General features: G+C 40.0%; 1 protein-coding gene across 3 annotated transcripts in view; it reads left to right on the top strand.

The window, feature by feature from the left end:
* Nucleotides 1-14,715, top strand: part of gria4b (glutamate receptor, ionotropic, AMPA 4b) — a gene marked incomplete at both ends in the record, with an annotated part of 104,462 nt that overhangs the window by 36,333 nt on the left and 53,414 nt on the right. The window lies entirely within an intron of this gene.

The raw sequence follows: 14,715 nt of genomic DNA, 5'->3' as shown, positions 1-14,715 counted from the left end.
TAACCTGCGAACAGAGAGTCTGTAATATGACATCATCTTACATTATCTATGGCAGTCGCCACTGCCCACACACCTTAAAGTTACCATATTGTTTTTCTTTATTTAAACTATCACATGATAAATAAAATATATAAAACATTTTGTCAATAGTAGCAGTAATTCAAGTGGTCTGAGCAAAAATAGACTTCCGGGCCTCCTCTTAGTTCTGTTTTCCGGCTTTAGAAAATCTAGCCAGTGACGAGAGATTTTGGCCAATCACAGGTCATTTCAGAAAGCGGGCGCTCCAAATTCTGGAGCAATAAGGAGCATTCTTTTCCCTATAATTTCTAAGCGGATTTATGGATGTTTATTGGGGATAGATGGAGCTAATAATACCCACAGGAAGTGTAAGTCATGCGTAATCTAAAAATATGTGTAACATGTCTGCGTGTTTGGGTTATGACAGAGTTATGACTCAGAGAGGGAGTACAAGTTTGGATGCAAATTACGTGTAACATAAATAGCTCTTTCATCTTGGTTATTTCTGTAGCTGCTGACATTTAAACCATGGATTAAATCAACCATTTCCTCTCAAAGGCATATTGCTTTCTGCAAAAAAGTAAAAACTAAAAATGTCATTCTACTGGTTAACAATATTTAACACAATTTTCAACATTTCTATTTTTTGATAAGAAAGGTTATTCTAAATCCTCCTTTCAGTAAATGTAGTTATTAAATGGATTCCAAGTGTTAAATCATGTTTTTGCTTATATTTTCCAACATATAAAATGTAGCTCCAATATATTGAAGGAATTATTTCCCTATATATCATTGATGGTTATCCATGTGCAATAGTACAGCAGCTGTTGGGTGACGCTGGTGATGTCTGTATTGGAAGAACCTCGACTATATTTGCCAAGTCACCTGTGGAGCAGAGAAATGTCCGGCAGCTGCTGTAAATCAGGCCGCACAGATATGAAGCAGCAGCAGCAGCAGTGGTGATCGTCAGGGGAGCTTATTGGATTTCTCACTGACATGCTCACATGTTTTATGAGTGTGCGTCTCAGTGTCTCCCATGTGAGGGTTGGGCCCATTTAAGCTGTTAGAGCATGATATTTAAACGCATGAGAACATTGAGTTCATAGAGGCTTGTGAAGAAATAGAAGGTAGGAGGGATGTCTTCAGGCGAGAGGGTTGTCTGTAAATACGGAACTCGCTGCTTCATACTGTCACTTCTCCTACAGTTTTATTCTATACTGTTGGAAGTTATGCAAATGGTAAGATGTAAAGAAATATATGAAGAAACAGTGAATCCCTCGGGAGGGGAGTGGTAGAAAAAAGGAACAAAAACTTCATTGTATTGCTTAAAACAATAAACTGGCCTTTAGTAATGCATGAACACACCAAAATCTATCATGGGCACAATAGCTGCTGTTAAAATGGCAAAACACCTGTATATACATATATATACATATATATATGTATATATATACATATATATATTACCTTTTCTCAAGGCCAAAAGTACACAAATAAGACCCAAGTTACAGTAAACGAGAACTCCTTTTCATAGACTAAGTTGATAAAATGGTCGGTCTCCCAAAAAACGTCTGCTCTCATGAAGGGACTAAAAATAAAAAAAGGACACAAACGGGACAGATACATGAAAAATATCTACAAATAACATGCTGTACACACTTCAATGTGAAATGATTGCACATCCTGGCACATAAAGTGATGTTGATTCATGGTCATTTTCCAGTCAACCATTGAAAAACACAGATTTCATGCTTTAGCTTAACGTAATATGAATGTTCCTCAGCTGAGATATTAATTAGTGTGAAGGCTCCGTGTGAGCGGACACCAGCCCGTGGCGCAGAACTTAATAGTCTGTTTTTTCACACTTTGTCAATATTTGGCAGCCATCTGTCCATCAAATTCCCCTCTGCTGAAATATGGTTCCCTTAAAAACAAAATCTGTCGGCTTCTTTCGACGGCATGTTAATTGTAGAACTCGACATCTCCTCAACTCCATCAACAGTGGTCGTCTATCCAGGAGAGGGAGGGTTCCTTAAAGCGGCTCTAATGGATGACCATGTGAAAAATATGTGGAAGGGGTCGCTGGTAGTGATACAATTACAGAGAATTATCACCTGAATGTACAGCTCCCCTCTGCTTTACAGAGCTTTACACTGAGTTTCAGGTCATTGTCTGTCCGGCCCGCTACGGTTCTGGTTCACTCCTTTTATTTTATATTTTCTTTTCTGGTTTATGGATGCAGCAGGCAGCTGTTTTCCGTGAGAAATAAGGCTGATATGATTCATCGAGGAACTCAAAATTAGCTAGTTAACTTTAGCGGTCAGCACAGTCCTGCTTGGATACATAGCAAAAGGTAACAGCGAATGATAACGGAGGTTGCATTCAGTTACATTATGATGTGTTCAAGCTCTGTCCAGTAAATAAAGTATTGTGCAATGGTAAAGTATAAAGTTATCATAGTGCATCAAATACTGTAGCAAAAGTAATTGTGTAAAATGTAGTTATTGTTGAGAAACTTGAATAAATACAGTGGTTCTCACAGCAATATCAAATAGATATCAAATAGAGAGGGGATTGTGACCTATTTCATTTCCTAACAATAGTTTTGACATAGTTTAAACTACTAAGATTTCCTTTTTATCAAAACAAATGTTTAATCAAAAATACAATCATGTATTTCCCAACAATTCTGTGCAGTTGTCTCAAATTGTTACATTTTTGGGGCTTGTTTCAGTCATCTTTGGATCCCTTTCAAGGCGCTGAACAAGTAAAGTTTGATTTATTAAAACTGTCGGATTTACTTCATTAGGGAAGCAACAGTGGGGCTGACCTCGTCCCTTTTTATGTGCTGATAGCACATGTGAAATATGTAGCCGTGGAACACAAGAAGCGGTGCTGATACTGTTATTGATTTTCTTTGACATTTACAAGAACGTGATATACAAGTTCATACACTGACAGATAATGCAGGGCCCTGCTGGGACGGCCACAAGCCACTCGGTGGCAGGAACGGCGTCCTGCGCACCACTTTGTAGTTTTAGTCTGCTCCCCTCTGCGCATTGTGAAAACCACTATTCTTCTACACTGTTAGATTCTAATCTTATTCCTGGACTGTTTAGTTGCGTGTTTTTTGTTTTTTTTCCCCCCCATTTCTTTTTGTAGCTGTTCTTGTTGTGATGTGATGAATCACGCTCGACCAAATCTGGATCAACGGCACTGCCGGCAACCCCTGAAAGTACCAGGAGCTTGAGGGTTTAGGATTTAGTATCGCCCAGTGAGTGGTGCTGGAATTTAGTTCCCGAGTCAGAAATAAAGGCAGAACCTATGACTAGAGGCCTTTTTCACAGCACATTTTCTTTTGACTTGTAATATTTGTAAAAGCAAAGGTGTTACTGACAACATTAACGGTGACTCTGTTCTGTTTAAGTTTCCCAGCAAGTCGTGGCGGCGATCCGGCATGCACAAACCCACAACCGTGAAACTGAATGAAAATTTAGCCATCATTCATTTTTTTATTATTTACACCTGTGAGCTTTTTGTACTGTGACATGTTACAAAAAGGCTTATGGCTGCACACTATGCTATGGGGCTATAATGTCATTTAGCGCTTATGCTGAAATGTCACAGTCTCACTTTCTCCATCACTTTTTCCTCTGCGAGAGCAAAAGTCTTAGCAGGAAGAGCGGCCGGCTTGATTGGCTTTCATCCATCACCTCCAAATACCCCCCCCCCCCCCCCCCCTCTCTCTCTCTCCTCTTCTCTTTTCTCTCTCTGTCTCCCTCTTTCTCTCACTTCCTCTCTCTCCCCCCCTGGTTAGCTCATGTTTTATGGATGCTAAGTGGTAAAGGATTTACGAGGAGTTTAGTTCACTCATCCCTCAGTGGTTGCACTTAAAATATTGCATAGTTTGGAGCGTTTTGTGCCTCTTGATGATCTCTCTGGGGATCCTTGCTACATTATTAGCGGGTACACTTGTTTTTTCTACTTAAAAATCAAATATGTGTTTCACCTTCCTTTTTTTTCCATCGAGGTATTGCTGGTATATAGAGGCCAATTGGCCAGTGGCAGTGCTGGTGGCTGCTGTATGGCTGACTTACGGTCATAGCGGTATTTGACCCATCTGTCATATGCTTCTCCCACAGGGGCAACAGCATAGGACGCATTCCGCTGGCTGCAGCGTGCACTTAATGTAATTGTGTAGCTCCAGTTCACTTTCTGATTGTGTGATTTTATGCTTGTCACCAATACCAACCAACATTTCGCCAATATCTTTGGAATATGATGGATATGATGCAGTTTGTGTGATTGCATTTGTTTACTGCTTGGTTTGTAAGGAAGCTTTCTGAATAGATTCCACACAGGCGTACATACATATGTTCTTCTGTTTGTTTTAGTTGCCGTTATTCTTCTTCAGGTTTGTGTTTTATCTGCAATGTAGATTTGTCTTTCTTGGAGCACCAAAAAAAAGAAAGTTGTCCTGTCTTGTGCAGTGCTTTAAGGCTCATACCATAGTTGTGACACCCTGGGTTTTAACCAGCTTCCTCCTTGTATTTGTGTGCACAAACACGCAAGGCTACCTCTAATTCTCTTAGCATTCAACCTCAGGCTGCCTGATTGTGGATAGGGAAATGGGTGGAGGGAAATGGAGGGGCTGCAAAAGGAGGAAGAGTGTTTAAATGATGTGCAGAGCAGAGCTTCATCTTATCTCTCGCCCTGCAACACCACCTCTTTAACCCAGGGCATGGTGGGAGACAAAGTCAAGCAGACAGAATACGACACTGCACCGTGTGTGTGTGTGTGTGTGTGTGTGTGTGTGTGTGTGTGTGTGTGTGTGTGTGTGTGTGTGTGTGTGTGTGTGTGTGTGTGTGTGTGTGTGTGTGTGTGTGTGTGTGTGTGTGTGTGTGTGTGTGTGTGTGTGTTCATGAGTACATGTATGTACACGTGTGTGCGTGTATGTATTGAGATGTGGTCTGTCAGTGGCACTCATGCATGCTGGGAAATGTGCTGCAATGTTGTCTCTCTCTCCCTCTCTCCTTCTCTCCCTCTCTCCTTCTCTGTCTTTGTGTGTTTGATGCCAAAGGAAAACTCATGCGCACAAATGCGTACATGCATGCAACATGCACTTGAATGCACATGGCACAAAGGCCTTATTCAATCTGACACACACACACAGGAAATGAGGGAGGCAGCAGTGTGTTGTTGGTTGTCACAGGGACCCAGACGCTATACGTACTTAGTCATTTTCAGATACTCTTCGTGTCTGCTTTGCCGCTCTCCGTTCAGCTGCTGGTGTAACACAATACTGATTCAGTCTACAGCCAGTTAGTGAAAGCAGCTCCAGTTTCTGACATATCTCAGTCTGTGCAAATGAGGTTATGTTTTCTCTCCCACTGTTTTTTTTGTTTATTTGTTTGTAGTAAGTAGAATATGTGGGCGACTGATTTAGTGTGATTATTCCTTTGTTGGTGTTGGTGGTGGTTTCAAAGGTGGATCATGATGGCGTTGGTCGTATCAGCCATAGCATGAATGTGCACAGGCAGAAAAATGCAAACAAAATGAAAATGTTACATGCTGTTCAACAGGTTTACCATTGGTGTGTGTGTGTGTGTGTGTGTGTGTGTGTGTTGAAGTACTAAATTATGAACAGAGCATTATAAATTAAAGTAAAAAAGTATTTTAATATATTTACCCAATAAGAATGGTGAATATTCTTAGTTTTCACAGAAAGTTTAGCTAGTTTTTTATTTTGGAATCTGTATGTGTTGCAGTTCGACTTTACTTCTCATTCAACTCCTTTCTGGGACTTCTACCAATCATGCAAGAAGGTCGCTGTAAATACCTTGTTTCTCTGCAACAAAGACATTTCTGGGAAGTGTTGTCCTTGTCCACGAGCACTGTTTTTAGTGTCATTGCAATTTGTTATTACAAAAGCTGTGGCTGATGAGGATGTCATTCGTTTGCCCAGGTATTTGGTCATGGAAGTCTATGAATGTGTGTGCCAAATGTCATGGCTATCCATCCAAAAGTTGTTAATATTTCAACAAAAGCATGGCAAATAAAATGTGTTATGTTGTTATAGGAGTCATGTACAGTCATTCATTGGCTCATCACTAGTTTTACTGGTGAGGAAAAGGTGTAATTGCCATAATTGAAGTCTTATTGCTGTGGGTCAGATACATTGATGATTATTCAGTTGTCCAACTGACACGATGGGAACCTGTTCCACCAAGTAATTTACCCTTTAAATGAAGGGAATGTGAGCTTCATTGAAGCCGCTATATTGTGTGTGACCGTGTCAATAGAGGTGTTGAATTGAGAGAGGGAATTGAGCGATTGCTTGCTGCTGTGTTCAAAATGGCTGCCTGCCCAGTGTGAGCGCTGTGTACGGTCGGTAAAATACTGATGGCTTCTTTTCATCTGGTGTGCTCAGACAAGAGGTCGGTATTGATTTTTACTGTGTCGAAATTACTACGGACACAAAGGGTCTTCGTTCTTGTCCCATCCATTCTTTTTCATAAAAGACCTCCACTCATGTTGCTTGGCTCTTTTGTGAATTGATGAAGACATCTTATGGCTTTTGCACTTCAAGAGCTGATGATGATAGAAAATACCATAAATGGCTTTTTGCAAAAAATTCCAGTCACCAGATCATACCTAGAAAGTTTACGACACACAATATATTTTTGTGGAAATCTCAAACTATCCATCCTTTGAAACATTGCTAGTGTAAGCAACTATTTTAAACAGTTGCTATCAACTTTATTTCAGTTCATTATCATGCTTACAGTTTAGCTGATTATGAAGCAGTTCATAACCATCATAAATAAAGAGCCAAAGAAGAGAGTTAGTGCTGCATCAATCCAATGAAATGTGTGAAACACATTCATACTGTAGTATGAATGATGAATCATGCAATCATATAATAAAGATGGTACACACTTTTTAGTTCAGCTTCAAACAAAGGGACTGGTATCGTTCTATATTTTTATTATTGTCAGCTAAATTTATAAAATAATTTTTAAAAGTATTATTGATGTATTGTGTCATTCCTCTTATACCTCAAATTTTGGCCTAAAACTATTAAAAACACACCAGAGAGCCACACTGCGCCACAATGTTCCTTCATTACCATGAAGATGGGCACCGTAGTTTATTGTGCGTCCAACGTGCAACATCCTGCTGCTGGAAATACTCACTTGAGCACCAAATGTGTATTAATCCGCAGCTGGAAGTAGTACCCCACAAATGCACAATTTACTTTTTTTGTTTATTGTTTGCTGAAAGATACAGTGCCCAGCTGCTTTAAGATATTACTGAGCCTATAAAATATATATATAATAAGAGATGGACATCCACATTGTTGGTTTTGGTCTTTGAATTTGTTGACATTAAGAAAAATATAGATTGACGCCAGCCTTATCCTTTGAAGCAAATTCCATTCTGGTTGAAAATGGGTTAAAGTTTTTAGTTTATTTTTTTTATTTTGGGAAGGAGTAGCTCATCAGCAATAATTAGAATCCTCCATTCTTTTTACAGAATAAATTCTTATTCTGTTTTTGCTATTTTCAAAACCATCTACTACATATTTTGACAGTTGTGTTGGTCAATAATGTGTTCTGTAAGTCATTCCAAATGTGATCTTGTGGATTTTTATGGGTATATAAACTGTAGGTATTGTTTGCTTAACAAGCAATACATTTAGCACATTGAAATTTAAAAGGATGATGGATCTTGAGGAGTTAATGTAGGTGAAATCGAGGAAGCCATAAATAATGTAGGATAACTATACCCTTATTCATTAGTCACCATTCCACTTCTCCCCTGAAATGTAATTGATTCAAACGGGTTTGGCAAATGATTTGAGCTCCGAAGACATTGCCATAACTCAAAATTCAGCGGACTGACTCCCCGGCAGAGAGCGATGGATGTATTTGCTCTAAAACAAGTGATAAATAATGGAGGTTTGTTCTGTGCAGCTGAGATCGATATATTGACGGGGCAGAGGTCGGGGGCAGCCATCATCAAACTGCCCTCTGCTGTGGGCGGGTCCTGACACCAGGGGGACCGAGGGGAAAATGTGTCACTGGCACCAGACTTTATCTAACCGTCCACGGATTTACACAGAGTGCTGATGACAAAGCACTTTAGTCGCCCAAAGTCCTGCTTGTCAACGGGAACAGACTGGGATAGGCTTACCTCACCTTAGCATACAGCGTAGCAACGTTTGGCTCGGCACGATCCCGACAGAAGATGCACTTCAGCCAAATTCACACACGAGAGGTTTATTTATGCTCGACGAGTTGGCTTCAGACGAGTGTTATGTAAAATGACAGGGGAGCTTCTGTTGCATTGCTCTGTTAGTGTGTCACACGCAGAATGTCTGGCCCATTGATCGGCGTGAGCTGCAGTGAGTGTGTGCGTGCTCTGACCTGTTTGTGCAGTGGAGTGTGAGGCCAGCGGATGCTGTTTCAGGGTCAGTGCTGGTGTGGGACTAAATGGACCAGTCCAGGAGGCCGGCATGTCACTAGTGGCCTCCCCCTCACTGTCAGTACTACTGCTGTCACATCACTACTAGGTCATACGGAGCAAACTCTTTGATACTGCTTGACTCTTCGCTACTATTGGCCGCTGCTGTCACTTTGCGATCCTCTTCTGGATTTTCTGTGAATACGTGTGTCTTAAAACGCACATCTCAGACTGAGACATTTTGTCCCGTTTTCCCACAAAGAACCCCAGAGACTACACGCATCACTAAAAATGAGTTGAGTGAGTGATACAGTGGGTTAAGTATTTTAAAACCTTTAAATATTTTTTTCCCATTAAATCTGGTCAAATGCACATATTTACTTATGTATTTAATATTTTTTCCCATTCAATATTTCCAATTTTTCTCAAATTTCACAGTTTATTTGTTTTATATATATGCTGCGTTCAATTTAGCTCAGAAATAGGAAGTCTGAAATGGGAATGATGTCACACCAGAGTTGACTGCGTTCAAGTACATCAAGTCAAAAAAGTTAATAGCAACAGATAGAAGTTGGACAGCACTGTGTGTGTACGACTGATTTAACGAGACATAATGAATGAATAATAATAACAGTATATTAATATAACTTTTTTTTTTTGTTGATGTGGGGAGAAGCCATCTTGGATTTTGAGGTTGGGTTTGGTGAGGTTCTGCATTTGAACTTCAAATTTGGAATATCCAATTTCCTAGTCGGAAATTCCAAAATGTCGTCAAATTTATCAGAAAAATCTGATGTGAAATATTTTGAGGGAAAATCTTTTGAATATTTTGCTTTTGCATCACACTTTACATTACCACTCAGTGTGGTTAACAAACGGTGTATATATGGAAATATTTCCTCTAGAACCTCCCTTGAAACTGCTATATGTTTTTCTTTCACTTCATTCTTAATAAAATAAAAAAACACTTTTCATTAATGAAGTATATATTTTACACACGAATATACAAAAATATGCTTTACCTTGTGCTTATTGACTATTTGTTTATTGAGTTACCAGAAAACATCGTGATATATATCGTTATCGAGATATGAAAGGAATTATATTGGGATCGAAGATTTTGGCCTTATCACTCAAACACACTCTTAGGAACAATATTGACGTACAGGTCACCCTGGATCTCTTTTGTCTTCACTCAGAAAAGTTCATGCAACATTAAATATAAAGAAACTGTGCAGACACTAAATGCTTTCTGCTTTTGGGTAAAAAGAGCCCACGTAGTAAAAACAGTGAGTGACCGAATGGAAAATCCCGAAGTGATCCTTGTGTTTGTCATCAAGGAAATAAACTGAACTAATTACCTGGTGCACAGGCACAGGGCAAGCTGTCAGCTGTTTGTGGTTTTGATGGATTCATCTTTCATTGCTGAGGTAATCAATTTTAATGAAACGCTCATGATCTGCCAATTGGCATGTACCGTAGCTCGGTCCTGCACCGTCCACTCTGCCAGAGCTTCTCCGGGCAGAATGGTGTCATTGGCAGCTCCTGCATGTTGTGACATTGAAGGACCTTTCTTATGCTCAGAATTGGGCCGAATGTTTATTGTGAAAATCTTCACATGGACTATTGTTGCATCAGAGGTGCCACGTCTGAAAGGTTGGCCAATCTGACAGCTGCTTCAGGATTTCAAACCCACTAACGCTGATGTTTTTCATGATGCTTTTAAAACGTTGTGTGTCAAGATGTTTCTCTTTAACCGTGGTGAAAAGTAAATAACTACATTTTCTTAAATATAATTGTTAGATAATTGAAATATGTATTTTCTGCTATAATATTGAGTCTTGATTCCTTGGAGGGAAGTTCTCAATTAAAGTGAGATCCACCTTTAAAGGTGAAACATTATCGTGATGGAGACATAAATCCATCATTTCTTTTGTTACTTTAAGTATATATTGATGCTAATACTTTCGTATTCTTACTAACCTTTGAATGCTTGATTTCTACTAAGAACAAAGTACACACTGTGGTTTTGATAGCCGTCAGAATATAAGTCTCCACCTAACCCACTCAGGAAAGCTTTTCTGCTGTTCTACTAAAGTGAGAACAGCAGAAAAGCTTTTATAACCTCATTGTAAATTCACCTGTATCTCAACACACAGTTAACCAGAACAGCATAACAGCACATTAACAAAATACACCGCTCTTGTAGTCCTATAGATAAACTGAGGAGATGAACAGTAACTTCAAATGCATCCGGATGGTTTTTGTCTTTTTCTTCAGTTTTTCAGTAGAACGTTTAGAGCTCTGTTATTGACAGGAAACCCTTTAACTATGCGACAAGAAATGCAAAGTTAATAACAGCAATTCATGCTGACGCTCTGGCTTCGGGGCCCCCTCTGGCCCCTGGGCCTAGGCCCATTATGCCGGTTCGGTAATCGACCCATGCTTGCAATTGATTTAGCAAAACTCACATTTACTTACATGTGAATTGATTTCTTACCGTCTCAGTTACATCCTGTTTTTCCTTCATCATGCTTGTGATGTAAATGTGACAACGAGTGTGTTTGTGATGAATTTCTATCTATGTTATGAACCCATTACTATGAGTTGAGTGGTCCCATTCATCTGACGGTCTCCTGCAAGAGTGGCAGAGACGTCCTTCATTTAAAGGCTTGCTAGCAGAGGTTGAAATACAATGTTATTGTTAGTGGTGGTAATGTAGTAATGATATTGTTTTTGATGTATGATATGTATGTTGTAGTCTAACATAAGCAAATGAGTTAAACCATACAGGAATAAATCAGGCAGTAATTAGACACAAACACAGCAGGGGGAGACAAAGTTTGAGCCACACTGTCAGGTTTTGATCTCAGATTGGACGGTTTCCTCACATGCATATTTATATGTTGTTATTCAATCTGGTATTTCTGCATAATAGCAATGTAGCATCTAGAGAGAGGGTGTTTGTTGACATATGAGGATTCAGGGGCGTGTGTGTGTGTGTGTGTGTGTGTGTGTGTGTGTGTGTGTGTGTGTGTGTGTGTGTGTGTGTGTGTGTGTGTGTGTGTGTGTGTGTGTGTGTGTGTGTGTGTGTGTGTGTTGATGTCATCTCATCCCTTGAGGGGACACCATGGAGCTGTGTGGATTTAGTAACCTCTGGACTGCTTTCTTGCTTGAGTAGACGCTCTCTCTACCACGAATCCTGCGGGCCTTCGTCCCTCAATTTGGACACACACACACACACACACACACACACACACACACACACACACACACCAACCCTTAGAGTAAATGTTAGTCACTGTGGTCTTCGGGGAGCAGGTGTGTCCATATGTGCAGTTAAAGTCCAACTGCTGTTATATATTTATTTCTCCAGCAACATATTGTCTTTTGAGATAAAAAAAAAGTAATTAAACGGACAAAGGTATGTTTCTATTTTTATTTTTCATGACGACACCCCTTATCTGTGAAATATCCCAATTTACTGATAGTAAGACAACCCTTATTTTTTCTTTGAGACAGCTGATTTATTGTAGCCAATTGGAGTTTTGAAAACCACATTTACATATTAATTTACACATCCAACTGGGCAACCTTAGCATTCATTTGACGTCATGTTTGTGTCCACCTGATAACTGTAAGTCCATTATTCACTCTCTTGTTAGCTCTTGTTTGGTTTCCACTTCCTCTTGAGGGAAATATCTGCTACTCCTTCCAGCTACTCGCTGTAACTTGTAAGCTGTGTGTCTGCAGTTTGGTGCTGTAGTGCTCAGTGCGTTTTTTAGAGCGAATGAGAGCAAAATCAGCAAAGTTGCAGGCTGGGAAAAAATACAAAAGAATGAGCTGAAAGATGCTGAAACACTGCATAGAGCTGAGGGGATCTACAGAGTCAGTAGACTCCTTTCACATCCAAGTGGTCAAATGATTTAGGTTTATTGTAAAACATATTTACTCTAGCAGTTTTAATGTCTCCTTATGTACCAGTACGGACACGTGTCTTGTGTTGCACCTTCGCTAGCTGAATGACCAAACGAACATCTACACAGAGGGGAAAAAAGTGCACTTATGAAGTCAGTTTGCAGGCTGGAAAGCAAATTAACTGTAGCACATTGAACATCTTCAAACATCCCTATGTCAACATCTATACGCTTTTTTTCTTCAACACCACTAGAAAATGCTGTCTGTCCTTGGCTTTTCTGCTCATAGTACTTGGCAGCACAGGTTTGTTTAGGTCGATCAAACACGTACACCATCCCGCCCACTCTGAGGCAAAAGGAGCAAAAAGACCCGTTTTCTTCCTTCCAGCGAAATATTACAAATCCTCTCTGGATGTTTTAATCTCTCTCCCTTTAATCTAATCTACAGCCTTCTTTCTTTTTTTTTGTTACCTGAAGGCCACAGTAGTTCTCTGATACACTTGTGAAGCCGCGGTAATGTGAGTCGCAGAGTGCAAAGTCGTGGTTTGAAACTAAGGATTACTGACCAAGCTGCGTTATTTGATACATTTGTGTGAGAATGTGTTGGATTGACACTTGACCGCTGGATTCAAACCTTATTTTAATATAAAAGAAGTACTAGCTTGTGGACCAGCTTGAGAATAGGTAAATAACTCGTGGGTCTCTCTCTAGTCAAGTATAATCCTTTAGATCCATGAAGATAAATAAGAAAATATCTGTAGCAACATCTGGCCAGCCAACACTCACAAGGAAAAAGCTAACTTTGGTGTTGTTACAACAAACCCCACCACAGTGCAGCCTTGGCTGTCGTGTGTTTTACCTGATACTGTAGTTCCAAGCACCTCCTTGTACCTTAATTGTGTGTACAACAGAAGAAGCATTGCTTTCTTCTCTCGGTCTCTCTGTCTGTTGTCTTGTTTGTCTCACTGAGGGAGGAAGCTGCAGGCAGATGAGAAAAGACACAGACTCTCTCTCTCTCTCTCTCTCTTTACAGTACAGTGCAACACTCTGTATGGAAACAATGACTTTGTCAGTAAAGTAGCCCTCTTGTTTGCTTCCCCACCCCCCATTTTCCTCTAACAACGGCAACATCTTGACCTCTTCGTTCAGTTTGCCGCTCGCTCTGATTCTCCTCGTACCCAGAAACTGGCAGAGGATGCTCATTATCTTCCCTTTCTGTTGTTGCTCTGCGTGTGAGTAAAAAAGTGGGCAATTACAATGTGTCTCTTGAAGACAGCCGAACTTTTCTATAATGAGGAGATCTCCTTGAGCAGGACACACTGTGTATGTGCGCACCGCACAACTTGTGTAGACTTTACCAAAATGGGAAGTTTCCATTTAATTCAAAGTCCGACTAATAAAACACAACAGACGCAGGATCAGTTTGTGTTGATTTGATGTCATGAAGCAGTGCCCCGTGCGCGATGAGATTTGTTTTAATGGGGAAGAGGTCCTCTAGTATGTATCTACACAACAGTGAGGGGAATGATTCAGTGCACCAGCAGGAAATGTTGTTGCTGTTTGAATGCGGGAAGAGAACAGCTTTTGAGATGAAAGCATCAGAGGAAACGGATGCATTTGTTTTTGATCTCTGTTTACCACATTCAGCGGTTCCCTTAAAAGGATTTAAAGTGGTAATCAGTGGGATAATGGTTTCTTATTTTGTCTCCAGTCCTGGTGTTAAGTGATTTTTTTTCACCGCGTTTGCCTGCCGTCACTTGTCATTCAGAAAAGCGTGCGTTCCTTTGTCGTCTTCTCTTTTCATCTGGCCACGGTGCATTTGTCAAATAAGACGGCTATCACTGCTGATCCAAAGCAAACTGGAAACAACACTTCCTGTGCGCTGCTATCAGTTTCCTGTCACTTAGCCAATATTTGTATCATTCAAAAAATCTTCTTTCTCTGGAGATGAGCCCTCATTGTGTTTGTTGTTGTTGTTGCTCCTACACAATGAAATTATCATGGGGGGGGAAATGTGCTTAATAAAAGATAAGTGAACTGATTCACACCCTGACAACGTCCTTAAACTGTGCGGATGCTTGATTTGAGAATGATAGAAAAACAATTCGATTTGTATTCACACAGGAGACCAATAAGAAAATGAAAATATATTCTAAATGTATTTTTTTTTTTTAAAAAGCTGCACCGACCTGTTTTAGCACATTGTTTTGGTTTCCAGTCCACAAACTTTCCACTTTGTCTTCATTTGGCTACTTTCATTGTCTGAATATCTCTTGACATTTTTTTTAATTTTGATAAATGTTTCACAACCAAG

The sequence above is a fragment of the Pholis gunnellus genome (assembly GCF_910591455.1).
Source record: "Pholis gunnellus genome assembly, chromosome: 13".
NCBI classification, from domain to species: Eukaryota; Metazoa; Chordata; class Actinopteri; order Perciformes; family Pholidae; genus Pholis; species Pholis gunnellus.
The sequence above is the reverse complement of the archived record's forward strand: the minus strand, read 5'-3'. Positions and strand labels throughout refer to the sequence as shown.